The 13669-nt window shown below is 40.8% G+C and overlaps 1 non-coding gene and 1 pseudogene across 1 annotated transcript; one reads left to right on the top strand and one right to left on the bottom strand.

Annotated features, from left to right (window-relative positions):
* Positions 1-312: 312 nt before the first annotated feature.
* Positions 313-13304, bottom strand: LOC143645524 (BRCA2 and CDKN1A-interacting protein pseudogene; annotated as a pseudogene).
* Positions 9127-9322, top strand: LOC143647531 (U2 spliceosomal RNA). Its single transcript, XR_013158147.1, has one exon. It is a non-coding gene; the product is annotated as a U2 spliceosomal RNA (small nuclear RNA).
* Positions 13305-13669: the final 365 nt, after the last annotated feature.

Below are 13669 nucleotides of genomic sequence, written 5' to 3'. Positions count from 1 at the left end.
GTAAAGATTCATTTTGATCTTTTCTGTCTAGACCTATATTCTAAAGAGAAAAATCTAGGCTTTTTTTTTTTTTCCAAATCAGATGTTACCATTTTGTAAATTGCTAATGCTACACTTTTTTTTTCTTTTTTCTCATTGAAAAAGTTTTCATTCAAATATATACATTATTATTTTAACCAAAATGAAAAAAAAAGATATTGCATAAATGTGTCATGGGTAACAGTTTCTTGTAGAGGACCTTAATCTGAATAAAATCATGAGTTTTTCAGTAAACCTCCACTGAGTTTTCTGGCAATTTCCCTGGAGAATGGGTTAGACAGATAGTTGGTCTTTGAGTTTGTCCATGATTTCGTTCATCTTGTTGGCTGGAATCACCATCACAGTTGGCGAGGGCCTCATGGGTACATCCTCAAAAGACCACCTGCATCCCAGGCTCGTGTCTCTCCACTCTGCACCCAATGGTGGAACTTCAACATTGCCTTCTCTAGAAACATTCTTCCTCTACATTTGCAAACATTAGCTCGGCTTTCCCTTGGGTGCTCCATTTCTTTTGGAATTGTTTTTCCCTAATTCCATGAACTTCTCGCTAATCAGAAGGTAGGCGTAACTCTCCCCACATGGCTTGCTCTTTTTGTGTGCCTTCGCCAGTTCTTTCTGAAATTACTGGTGCATGGGCAGGGCCATCTGCAAAGGAATGTTAATGAATCTTGCCTCTATCAGCAAGCCCACAGGCTTGGTCTGGTCATTAAAAAGCTTGGACAGGTCTTCAGTTATTCCCTTTTCACAGAAGCTTAGAATCAGCTCTGTAATTTGTTCAGCGCACCGGGTACCCTTTCTTTCGGTTAAATTTAAAAGGTTAATGAAACCAAAAATCTCTTCACCAATATCCACCTCATCATCGCTGTCGTCTGAAACATCCTTTGCTTAACCACACACCCTCACTTAGCTTCTCTGCCACAAACTCTGGATTTCATCTCTTAGCATCTCCAAACAGCTGTGTCTTGGTTTCATTTCTCTGTTCTGCCTGTTGGTTCTGAGCTCTCTCTCTCTCTAAGCTCCTTTTTTTTGGCATGGGCAGGCACCGGGAACCGAACCTGGGTCTCCAGCATGGCAGGCAAAAATTCCAGCTGCTAAGCGACCATCACACCACCCTCCCTGAGCTCTTTTAAAGAGTCCAGTAAACTCATTAAGACCTACCTTGAATATCTTTCTTTGGATGCCTTGGTTTGGACATTTTTATGGCCTGAGAACTGTAAACTTGTGACTTAATAAAAGCCGATTCATTTCTGGTAAAAACAAAAAACAAACAAACAAACAAAAACTTACCTTGAATGGAGGGGGTCCCATCTCCATGGAAAGAATCAAATCAAAAAATCCCACCCCAAACAACAGGTCTGCCCCCCACAAGATTAGATTAAGATTAAGAACGTGGTTTTTCTAGGGTACATAACAGTTTCAAAACAACGCAACCACTTTAAAAATATTTTTTAAGATCCAGCTTTTTATTTTGAACTCGCTTCAAACTTCCAGGGAAGTTGCAAAAATAATACAAAACCGATACGAAGAACTCTAACACAACTCACCCAGATACCCAGATTTACCACTTCTAGCATTTTACCACATTCATTCTGTCATTCTGTCACCCATCTATTTACTGTATCTCTATCAACTATCTATCTGTCTGTCTATCTGTCTGTCAGTCTATCCATCCATCCGTCGATCTGGTAAACACCTAAGGATGCTTGCATATACATCATGCTGCTCTAACACTTAACCATGTACATTTCCTAAGAATTCACTTATGTAACTACCATAAGTACAGTAACCAGGCTCAAGATACTGAACAGTGATATTAAACTCAGTCCACATTCCATTTTTTCAGTTGTCTCACTAACGTCCTTTTAGTCATTTATTCCTCCATATTAGTTCTAGCCTGGGATCAAGTATTGCACTTAGTTGTCTTTATCTCTTTAATTTCTCTCTTTTTAGTTGTGGCAATGTATATACCACATACAAATGTTCCTTCTCAACCCCTCCCAGGTGTATGATCCAGTCGCATGATCCAGTCTCATTAATTCCATTCACAATGTCATACTACCTCACCAGCACCACTGCCAAACTTTTCTACACCCGAAAGAGATGCCCTGTACCTGTTATGCCTTAACTCCCTATTCCCTCTCCTGTCAGCCTCTTATGACCTGCATTCTGCTTTCTGTCTTTGATTAACCACTTCTTTAGTTGCAGTAAGTGGCATTTCAAATTCCGGTTTCTACTACTACATACCTTGCCCCTGAATGTTGACTTCTCAATGTGCTAAGCCCCTTTTTTCACTGTATGAGTATAAAAAATTGTAGGAGCCAAGTGTTAAAACAAGACCTGCAGAATTTGTTGGGAGCAGCTGGTCTCAGGATGGCGGCAGTAAACTGTGGAGATTATTATGTAGAGCAATCTGGGAAGAAGAGAATGTTTACCCCAAATGGTTATGTTAAGTATGAAGGAAGAGAGCACTGAAAGATAAGCTCTCTGTTCCCTCAAGAAATGCATGCATGCCTTTTGTCACCCTGCAGTATTTAAGTAGGATCTGGATAAGAATAAAGTTGTCTGAAGTCTGATGTCTGATGTAAAGTGAAGCTTCAGACCCCCTGAGCCCATCTGTGTCTTTCTTTCTTTCTTTAGTTCTTCCTTTCTTTCTTTCTCATCATTCCTTAATATCCTTCGAGCTCCATTTCAATAGGAAGCAACAAAAAATATTTTTCAAAAACAGTCACCTACAAGTGAAACCATTGCCCACCCACTGACATGGGACATGACGTTCAGGGATGAAAGTCTCCCTGGTGGCATGGGAGATGACTCCTAGGGATGAGCCTGGTCCTGGCACCATGGGATCAGCAATGCCATTCTGACCAAAAGAAGGAAAAGAAGTGTAACAAATAAGACATCAGTTGCTAAGAGAGTTCAAATAGAGTCGAGAGGCTACTCTGGAGGCCACTCTTATGGAAGCTTCAGTTAGACATTGCTACATATCATAACTTGCCAAACCCCAACCAAAACCATTCCGGCCAATCCTAAAGAATATCAAGGGCATTATATAAAATTCTACAAAGGTTCCATTCACTAGGGTAACTTTCCAGAAAACTCCAACCTCCAGATGGGTCCCTGGACCAGATAAGCCCTGAAATGCAGAGGGCCCAGCCCTTCTAGAACATCAACTAGTTCCATCCCCCATCCCATATTATCGACAGCCCCTTCCAACATGAAGAAGATAGAATGGGAATAGCCCAAATATCCTTAAAGAGTGGGAGAAAGATCAAAGGTGATGGTGGAGTTATAAAGAGAAGGTAGAGTTTAACAAACGAGTATGATTGCTGAATCATTATATTGATATTTCTTTTAGCCTCCAGTACCTTAGAGCAGCTAGAAATAAAAACCTAAAATTGTGGAATTATAACCTATATCAAACTCTGAAAGCTGTTCTACAACTAATTGTTGCGATGTACTTTGAAATTTATTGCTTTTATGTACATATGTTATTTAAAGAGGAGGAGTATAGCAGAGAAGAAAGGATTTAACAAATAAGTATGACTGCTGAATCATTATATTGATATTTCTGTTGGTCTACAGTGTCTTGGAGCCCCTAGAAGAAAAAAAAAGAAAAATCATGGAACTATAACCCATACCAAACTTTAATGAGTGAACTTGGAAAATTTCAGTTAAGAACAGAGGTTATCTGGAGATAGAAATAGCTTAGAGATTGGGTAATTGGAGCTGAATGGATACAGATTGTGCAACAGAACTGATTGTAAAAATTGAGAAATGGACAGCACAATACTACCTGATTGTAGCATAATAATGTAAGTACACTGAATGAAGCTGAATGTGAGAATGAGAGAGGGAGGAGGGCTGGGGTCACATATGAAACCAAAAGGAAAGATAGACATAAAGACTGAGATGGTATAATCTAGGAATGCCTAGAGTGTACAAAGACAGTGACTAAATGTCCACATTAAAAAAATGTTTTTGCATGAGGAAGAACAAAGGAATGTCAATATTGCAGGGTGTTGAAAATAGATTTTAAAACTTCAATTTCTGTGGAGATTAAAGCAAGAAATATTTATTTGGTACAAAATTTATATTTTGACAAGTGCATTTCCTAATTTAACGTATATGGACAGTTTAATTGAACACTGTAAGCAAGTACATGGAACCTTGAATAGGGCATGAGATTTTGTTGGTTCGTTCAGGTTAGTGTGATGCCCAATAAATCCCAGAGTGATTTGAACAGTGAATAAAGAAATATTCTCAAAGTCTCTGTGCCGGTTTGAAAGGATGTATGTACCCTAGAAAAGCCATGTTTTAATCCTAATCCCATTTTGTAAAGGCAGCCATTTCTTCTAAGCCCTATTCAGTACTGTATGTTTGAAACTGTAATTCGATCACTTTCCTGGAGATATGACTCAATCAAGAGTGGTTGTTAAGCTGGATTAGGTGGAGACATGTCTCCCCCCATTCTGGGTGGGTCTAGATTAGTTTACTGGAACCCTATAAAAGAGGAAACATTTAGGAGAAAAAGAGATTCTGAGAGAGCAGAATGACATAGCCATGAGAAGCAGAGAGTGTAGCAGCCAGTGACCTTTGGAGATGAAGAAGGAAAATGTTTCCCAGGGAGCTTCATGAAATAGGAAGCCAGGAGAGGAAGTTAGCATATGACGCCATGTTCGCCATGTGCCCTTCCAGATGAGAGAGAAACTCTGACCACATTTGCCATGTGCCTTTGAGAGAGAAACCCTGAACTTCATCAGCCTTCTTGAATCAAGGTATCTTTCCCTGGATGCCTGATATTGGACATTTCTATAGACTTGTTTTAATAGGACATTTTCTCGGCCTTAGGACTGTAAACTAGCAACTTATTAAATTCCCCTTTTTAAAAGCCATTCCATTTCTGGTATATTGCATTCCGGCAGCTAGCAAACTAGAACAGTTCCCTTGGGGAAATGGTGAGAAAGGGGGTGTGATGGTTTGAAAGGATGTATGGACCCTAGAAAAGTCATGTTTTAATCAAAATCTCATTTCATAAAATGGCAGAATAATCCCTATTCAATACGGTATGTTTGAATCTGTAATTAGATCATCTCCCTGGAGATGTCTCCCAATCAAGAGTGGTTGTTAAGCTGGATTAGGGGAGATGTGTCTCCACCCATTTGGGTGGGTCTTGATAAGTTTCTGGAGTCCTATAAAAGAGGAAACATTTTGGAGAATGAAAGAGATTCGGGGAGAGCAGAGAATGCTGCAGCACCACGAAGGAGATTCCACGAGCCAGTGACCTTTGGAGATGAAGAAGGAAAATGCCTCCTGGGGGGGGTTCATGAAACAGGAAGCCAGGAGAAGAAGCTAGCAGATGACCCCATGTTTGTCATGTGCCCTTTCCAGATGAGAGAGAAACCCTAACTGTGTTCTCCATGTGCCTTCTCACTTGAGAGAGAAACCCTGAACTTCATCGGCCTTCTTGAACCAAGGTATCTTTCTCTGGATGCCTTTAGATTGGACATTTCTATAGACTTGTTTTGATTGGTACATTTTCTCGGCCTTTGAACTGTATGTAGACTAGCAACTCATTAAATTCCCCTATTTAAAAGCCATTCCGTTTCTGGTATATTGCATTCCGGCAGCTAACAAACTAGAACAGGGGGAAAATTCAACTTCCCCATTTGGAGAATTCCTGATATTCTCGCAAGCAGTGGGGACAACCAGATCAATAGGCTGAGTCCTCAATCTTGGTGTTTGCCCCTATGAAACTTATTCCTGTAAAGCACAGGCTAAGCCTACTAAAAATTAGGCCTAAGAGTTACCCCCAGAGAGCTCTTTGGTTGCTCAGATGTGGCCTCTCTCCCTACACCTACTCAGCATGTGAACTCACTGCCCCCTCCCCTATGTGGGACATGACTCCTAGGGGTGTAAATCTCCTTGGCAACATGGGACAGAAAGCCTGGGATAAGCCAGGACCTGGCATCAAGAGATGGAGGAAGCCTTCTTGACCAAAAGGGGGAAGAGAGAAATGAGATAAAATAAAGTTTCAGTGGCTGAGAGATTTAAAACAGAGTCAAGAGGTTATCCTGGAGGTTATTCTTATGAACTATATAGATATCCCTTTTTAGTTTCTGGTGTATTGGAGTGGGTAGAGGGAAGTACCTGAAACTGTTGAGCTGTGTTCCAGTAGCCTATTTTATTGAAGAGAATTGTATAAAGATATAACGTTTACAATGTGACTGTGTGATTATGAGAACCTTGTGTCTGATGCTCCTTATATCCACGGTATGAACAGATGAGTAAAAAATATGAATAAAAAATAAGTAATAGGGGAGACAATGGGTAAAATAAATTGGGTAGATGGAAACAGTGGTCAGTGAGAGGGTGGGGTGAGGGGAATGGTATATATGAGTTTCTCTTTTTTTTTTAAATTTATTTTGCTGGGGAGATGTAGATGTTCAAAAGTGATCATGGTGATGAATACACAACCATGTGATGATATTGTGAGCCATTGATTGTAACCATGTCAAGAATGTTTGTATGTTTGCTCATTGTTTATAATAAAATATTTAAAAAATTAATACAACTATATGGAAAGTGCATTGGAGAATATGTTAAATCGCATTTAACCTTTGCTTTGAGTTCTCAATAAACAAAGCCTAGATGTCTCAGTACATTTCCTTCACAGCCGTTGCTAAGAAATGCCCTTTAGGTGCATAAATCAAGAGTTTTCTTTGTGTAGGACAGCAGAATAAACCTGGGCTTGAGAACATTTGTGACACTTTGCAGGAATCATGTTCAAGCTACAGGCAGTCTGTTTCAGTGACTTTTGCATTCCTTTGGGCTTTAGAATGCAACAGTTCTTACAAGTTTTCCACCAAACATTAACTTTTTCTGCAGAAGATCCCGCTAAGAGATGTAACCAGACTACACAATCAGAGAAGACTAGCCCTTTGGTTTTATCCTTAACTATTATAGAGTAATTGAAGAACATCTTTACTCCAGGCTTCCTGAAGGCATTTGACCCTTGAACCAGAGCAGGGATCAGCAGGGATCAGAGCGATAAGAAGAAGCTGTGGACCGACCGGAGATGAAACAGTTCACAACAGTATGGCCGCTGTTAACCTCGTCCTGTACTCTTGGGTGCTGTAGAAATGGGAAAAGTACTCGGGCTGGAAGACTGGTTTCACAAAAAAATACCAACAGTATAGAACCATATAGATTGTGGCCACTTTTGTCCTATACTTAATGCCGCCTTTACTGCAAAGGACTTCCAAGGGGTAGCAGTGGGGTTAATTTACTGGCATCTTTCTGTAATCCAAAAGGATTTAGTGTAGAATTTTGTTTTTAATTTCCAAAGTAGGATGAAAGCAAATTATGACTTCTAAAACTATGATTCTTTAAAAGTACACTTTTTTGTGTGTGTGTGAAACAAAAACAAACAAAAAAACAATGCAAGGCAAATTAAATGTAGCATGTAGATGCCCAACCAGCAAATGAAACTTTTATTTTTTAATTTTTTATTTATAGCTGAGTGAATTGAGCAATACAGAAGAGGACCTTTCGGCACTTATATAGAAATAGGATTTGAGGAGGTAAATTTTGACTTGTATTTATCTTTCAGACACGTCAGTCCCTTTTTTTTTCCCCTTTATATGCTGTATGGCCGGGGTCACATTTTATTCTTTTTCCATATGTGTATCCCCTTATTGCTGCACCATTTGTTGAATTTTTTTTGTTTTTCTCGTTTGTTTGGGAAGTGCATAGGCCGGGAATCAAACCCGGGTCTACCACATGGCAGCTGGGAATTCTACCACTGAACAACCCCCGCACTCCCCGTCCCTTTTTATAAATACTAAAATTCTAATGCTCTAGGTGTTTCATTAAGTGAGAAGCAAATGCAACTTTTGAGCTCTAAATTATCAAGAGTTGATGGCACCCTGTCCAAGGCAGGCTCCCTGAAGTTTGCAATCCTACAAATGTGAAAAGAATCAGCCTGCAGTGGGATGGACATCAATTCACATAACCCCAGGAAATCAATCTCTGCCACCACCACCCCACCCCCACCCCCGTGCCTCATAACAGTGGCTCAGAAAGCCATTGGGCAATAGGGGCAGATGCCTGGGGGAAGTATGGCTTGCTTCTGGAGCTGATGACAATAGTTCAACAATAAGCCTGTGCAATGCAAGACTTCATCAAAATTCCGAGGAAAAGGAAGTGGTCTCTTTTATGTGAGGACACCCACCCGGGCTCCGTGTGACTCAGGCAGGAGACATTTAGAAGAATACCTTATCTTGGCAGTTTTGTAGCAGCAAAGAAATGTGGCTGGAAGAGCCATTTCCTGGCTGATGCAGGAGATACGAATACCATGTCCCAGTGTAAAATACGAGAAAGTACGTCTTTGGCAAATATGGACGTGGCAAGACTTTTCTTTCACCAGACCCAGAGAGGCAGCTGGAGTGGACTAACCAAATGCCTCCCACAGCCTGTGATACTTGAGAAAGCTTCAAAAAAGCAAATTGGACTCCTAAAACTGGCCAGACACAGATGGTCAGTTGGAAACGTCAGTAAAAGTAAAAAACAAAGCTAACTTTTGTACTCTCTACTGAGAGAGTAGGTGTCAGGAAAAAAAAAATATCTGTTCTATAACTACTTGTTAAAATGTACTTGGAAAGGTATTGCTTTTTTGTGTGCGTTATATTTCACAATAAAAACAAAACAAAACAAACAAACAAAAAAGTCAGCTTTCTGCTTTTCTATTTGGAAGCCCTAAGATGATTTTGCTGTGAAGGACCAGAAAACAAGAATAGGTTGGGGCTGGGACAGGTGTGGGTGGGGTTATTCAAATACTGAGTTACTTGCAGCCATGCAGTAAGGGGAGACTTTATGTTCAAGAAGCCAAGGCTGAAATCCATAATCCCAATTTCTGACCATATGATTTTAGGATTGCATTGCTAGAAAGTGCATAATATGTGGTTCTGGTAGTGTTTAGTTGTTTTGGAAGCATGTGAAAATGAAATGTGGGGGGAAAGATGGTTTCCGTGGTCATGAGTGAAAGAGGGAAATGTCAGCGGGGCATTTCAGGGTGGTGGCTTGGCAGGCATTGCCCTTTGGCCTTTTGGCTAAGATTAAGTGTAGTATCTGTTCTTATCAGTTTAATGGCTGATATGTTCTCTTATTTGAGGATAGCCTATTAAATTGGTTTTTGGAAGATGGAGTTGGTAAAAGAGCTTGTTCAGTCTACTCTATGCATCATCCAATTTATCAAGCCCCACCCAAATGGGTGGAGACATGTTGTCACCTAATCCAGTTTAGCAACCACTCTTGATTAAATCACATCTCCAGGGAGATGATCTGATTACAGTTTCAAACATATAGTATTGAATAGGGTTATTCTGCCTTTACAAAATGGGATTTAGATTAAAACATGACTTTTCGTGGGGACATACATCCTTTCAAACCAGCACAGAGGTTCTCTGGGGGTGACTCTTCAGCCTAATTTTAAGTAGATTTAGCCTATCCTTTACAGGGATAAGTTTCATAGAGGCAAACCCCAAGATTTAGGGCTTGGCCTATTGATTTGGTAGTCCCCACTGCTTGCGAGAATATCAGAAATTCTCCAAATGGGGAAGTTGAATTTTTTCCCCCTTTCTCCCCATTTCCTCAAGGGGATTTTGCAAACACTTCTTTATTCACTTTCAAATCACTCCGGGACTTATTGGGTCATTTTATTGACCTGGACAAACAAAAAAAATCTCATGCCCTATTCAAGGTTCCATGTATTTATGGTGTTCAGTTAAACCATCCATCTAAGTTAAATTAGGAAATGCACTAGTCAAAATATAAATTTTGCACCAAATGAACATTTCTTGCTTTGGTCTCAAGCAGACGTTGAAGTTTTAAAATATGAATGACCATCTATTTTCAACACCCTGCAATATTGATATTCCTTTGTTCTTTCTCATGCAAAAACATTTTAAAATTTATACATTTAGTCACTATCATTGGGGTGTCAGTTCTTTTTGAAAAGTTTGATAAAATTCTCCTGTGAAGCCATCAGGTTCTGGGCTTTTTGTGTGTGTGAGAAGATTTTTGATGACTGATTGGATCTCTTTACTTTTAATTGATTTGTTGAGCTCTTCTATTTCTTCTCAAGTCAGTAGAGGTAATTCATGTCTTTCTAGGAATTTTTCCATTTCATCTAAGTTATCTAGTTTGTTGGCATATAGTTATTCATAATATTCTCTTATGATTTTTAAAAAATTTCTTCATGATCTGTGGTAACAACCCCCCTCTCATTTCTAATTTTATTTATTTGTGTTCTCTCTCTTTTCTTCTTTGTCAGTCTAGCTAGGGGACCATCAATTTTCTTAAAGAACCAACTTTCAGTTTTGTTGATTCTTTCTATTGTTTTATTGTACTCCAGCTGGTTTATTTCTGCTTTAGTCTTTATTATTTCTCTTTTTTTATTTGTTTTGGGGTTAGTTTGCTGTTCTTTCTCTAAATTCTCCAGGTAAACAGTTAAATCCTCAATTTTGCTCATTCTTGTTTTTTAAAATATAGGCATTTAGAGCAATACATTTCCCTCTCAGCACTGCCTCTGCTGCATCCATAAGTTTTGATATGTTGTCTCCTCATTGTCTTTTGTCTCCAGACATTTACTGATTTCTCTAGCAATTTCTTCCTTGACCCACTGATTATTTAAGAGCATGTTGATTAATCTCCATATATTTGTGAAAGCTCTGGTTCTTTGGTGATTATTAATTGCCAACTTTATTCCGTTGGCATAAGGATAAATTATCTAGTTTGTTGGCATATAGTTATTCATATAACTATAATTTCAATCTTACTAAATTTACAAAGACTCAGTTTATGTCCCAGTATATGATCTATCCTGGAGAACGTTCCATGTGCACTAGAGAAAAATGCGTATCCTGGTGTTTTGGAATGTGATGATCTATATATGCCTATTCGATCTAATTCATTTATTTTATTGTTTAGGTTCTCTACTGCCTTGCTAATCCTCTGTGTGGTTGTTCTATCTATAGCAGAGAGATGGGACTTGACGTCTCCCACTATTGCTGTTGATATGTCTAAAGCTCCCTTCAGTTTTTCCAATATGTGCCTCATGTACTTTGGAGCTCCTTGATTGGGAGCATACACTTTTAGGATTGTTATTTCTTCCTGGTGAATTGTCCCTTTTATTAATATGTAGTGTCCTTCTTTGTCTCTTATGATGTCTTTACATTTGAAGTCTATTTTGTCTGATATTAGCATAGCTACGCCTGCTTTCTTTTGGTTACAGCATGCATAGATCTTTTTTCCATCCTTTTACTTTCAATCTAACTGTGCCCTTGAGTCTAAGATGTGTCTCTTGTAAACAGCATATAGATGGATTATGTTTTTTTGATCCATTTTGTCAGTCTGTATTTTTTAATTGGTGAGTTTAGTTCACTAACATTCAAAGTAATTACTGCAAGAGCAGTTCTTGATTCTACCATCTTGTCCTTTAGTTTTTATTTGTCAGATCTGTATATTATTTTCCTTCTCTCTCTCTCTTTTCCTTTACATTACCTTTACTCATAGTCTTCCATTGTGTTCCCTCCTCCAGACCTCTCTCTTGTCTTTTTTTTTTTATCAGCTGACAGGGTTCCCTTCAGTATTTCTTGTAGGGCTGGTCTCTTGTTGACGAGTTCTCTCAATCTTTCTTTATATTTGAAGATTTTAATCTATCCCTCAATTTTGAAGGATAACTTGGCTGGATAAAGAATTCTTGGTTGAAAGCCTTTCTCATTCAGGATCTTAAAAATATCGTATCACTGTCTTCTTGCTTCCGTGGTACCTGTTGAACTCCCCCCCGCCTTTTTTTGCATGGGCAGGCACGGGGAATCAAATCCGGGCCTCTGACATGGCAGGCGAGAACCATGGTGCCTGTTGAGTAGCCTGAAGTCAATCTTACGTGTTTTCCCTTGTATGCAGTAGATTGCTTTTTTCGTGCTGTTTTCAGGACTTTCTCCTTCTCTTCAACACCTGACAGTCTAATTAGTATGTGTCTTGAAGTGGGCTTGTTGGGATTTATTCTATTTGGAGTTTGCTGGGCCTCGCTGATGTGCATATTTATGTCTTTTATAAGGGTTGGGAAGTTTTCTCCAATTATATCTTCAGCTAACTTTCCCAGCCCTTTGCTCTTCTCTTCTCCTTCTGGGACACAAATAATTATTACATTTTTGTGCCTCTTGTTATCTATCATTTCCGTAAGATCCAGTTGCATTTCCCTCCCATCTTTCTTGCAGTTTGTTCTTATGTGAGCTCAGTCCGATTGTTCTATCTCCTAGCTCACTTATTCCTCCTTCTGCTTCTTCAAATCTGCTATCATGTGTCTCCAGTATATATTTTATTTGGTCTCCTGTATCCTTCATTTCTATGAGAGTTGCCATTTTTCTATTTAACCTCCCAAATTCTTCTTTGTGCTCTTCTAGTGTCTTCCTGATATCCTCCATTTCTTTATAAATACCCATGAGTAGTTGTTCCACAGTCTGCGTCCCCTCTGGAATTTTGATTTGGTCGTCTCGCTGGGCCATTTCTGCTTGGATCTTCGTGTGCTTCGTGATTTTCTGTTGTGTTCTGGGCATTTGTTTATCTTGATATGGTTATTAAGCAAGTTGGTTTCCTTCACTCTTAATGCTTTGTATTTACTTAGCTTTTGCAGGATGTTTCCTTTTACACTTGGTCAGTTATTCTCTGCCAGATCGAGGTCCGGATCTCATGTAGGGGATACAGTTCAACGTAAGGGTCTATTATAAGGTAGGGCAGGGTGCACGGGTACCCCAGGGGCAGAATGGTTGCCCACCAAACAGGAGACTCAACGTGAGCTCCTAGCCCCTTCTCCCCAACAGTTCTCCCCTCCCTGTCGGCAGACCACCTGCAATTACAGTCTCCCGCCAGCAGATGGCGGGCTCGGGTCTCCTTCTCCCTCAGCCCTGCCCCTCCTGGCCCCAGCACCTCCAGATCCCCGTGCTCAGCAGGGGGGCTGCCCCCGCTTTGGCGGGCTGGGGGGAGTTGCTCCGCCAGGGATAGCCAGCCGGCCGGTCTCTGCGGGGTTGGGGGGTGGTGGTGGGACTGGGGAGCCAATCACCGCATTGAGGGGGGGGTGGTGTTCAGCTAATCAGCTGATCCGCAGCACTGGTGGGCCTGCAGGACACCACGACTGCTGGCGGCTATTCTCTCACCTGACCAATGATCACTGCCCCCACCCGGAGGTCCCCCCTGCAGTGGACCATCGCTGGCCTAGGGCTCCCTGCAGGCCCTGCCCGTTGCAACCACGTGGGGAGGTTTCCCCAGCAGCAGCTGTGCAGACTGGAGCCGAGGAGGGTCAGTTCCCTGCAATTGCATCTTCCCGGTGCACTGCAACCTACCCGGTGGGGATCCCGGTCACCCGACCCACTTGCTGTCCCCGGATCCTTCCCCCCCCCCCCCCCCCCCCCCCCCCCCGCCCCAGACTGCCTAAAAACTCTCCTAGACTACTCACACCCCGGGACCTGCAATCCTGCAGATTTTCTCTCCATCTTCTATCCTGTTTCACCGAGCAGGAGTGAACTCTCTCTACTCTGGTCCTCCGTCTTCCCTTCTAGCTATTCTTTTTTTA

This window comes from Tamandua tetradactyla, chromosome 9, assembly GCF_023851605.1.
Source record: "Tamandua tetradactyla isolate mTamTet1 chromosome 9, mTamTet1.pri, whole genome shotgun sequence".
Taxonomy (NCBI): domain Eukaryota; kingdom Metazoa; phylum Chordata; class Mammalia; order Pilosa; family Myrmecophagidae; genus Tamandua; species Tamandua tetradactyla.
Note: the sequence above shows the minus strand (reverse complement) of the source record. Positions and strands in the feature narration are given on the sequence as shown.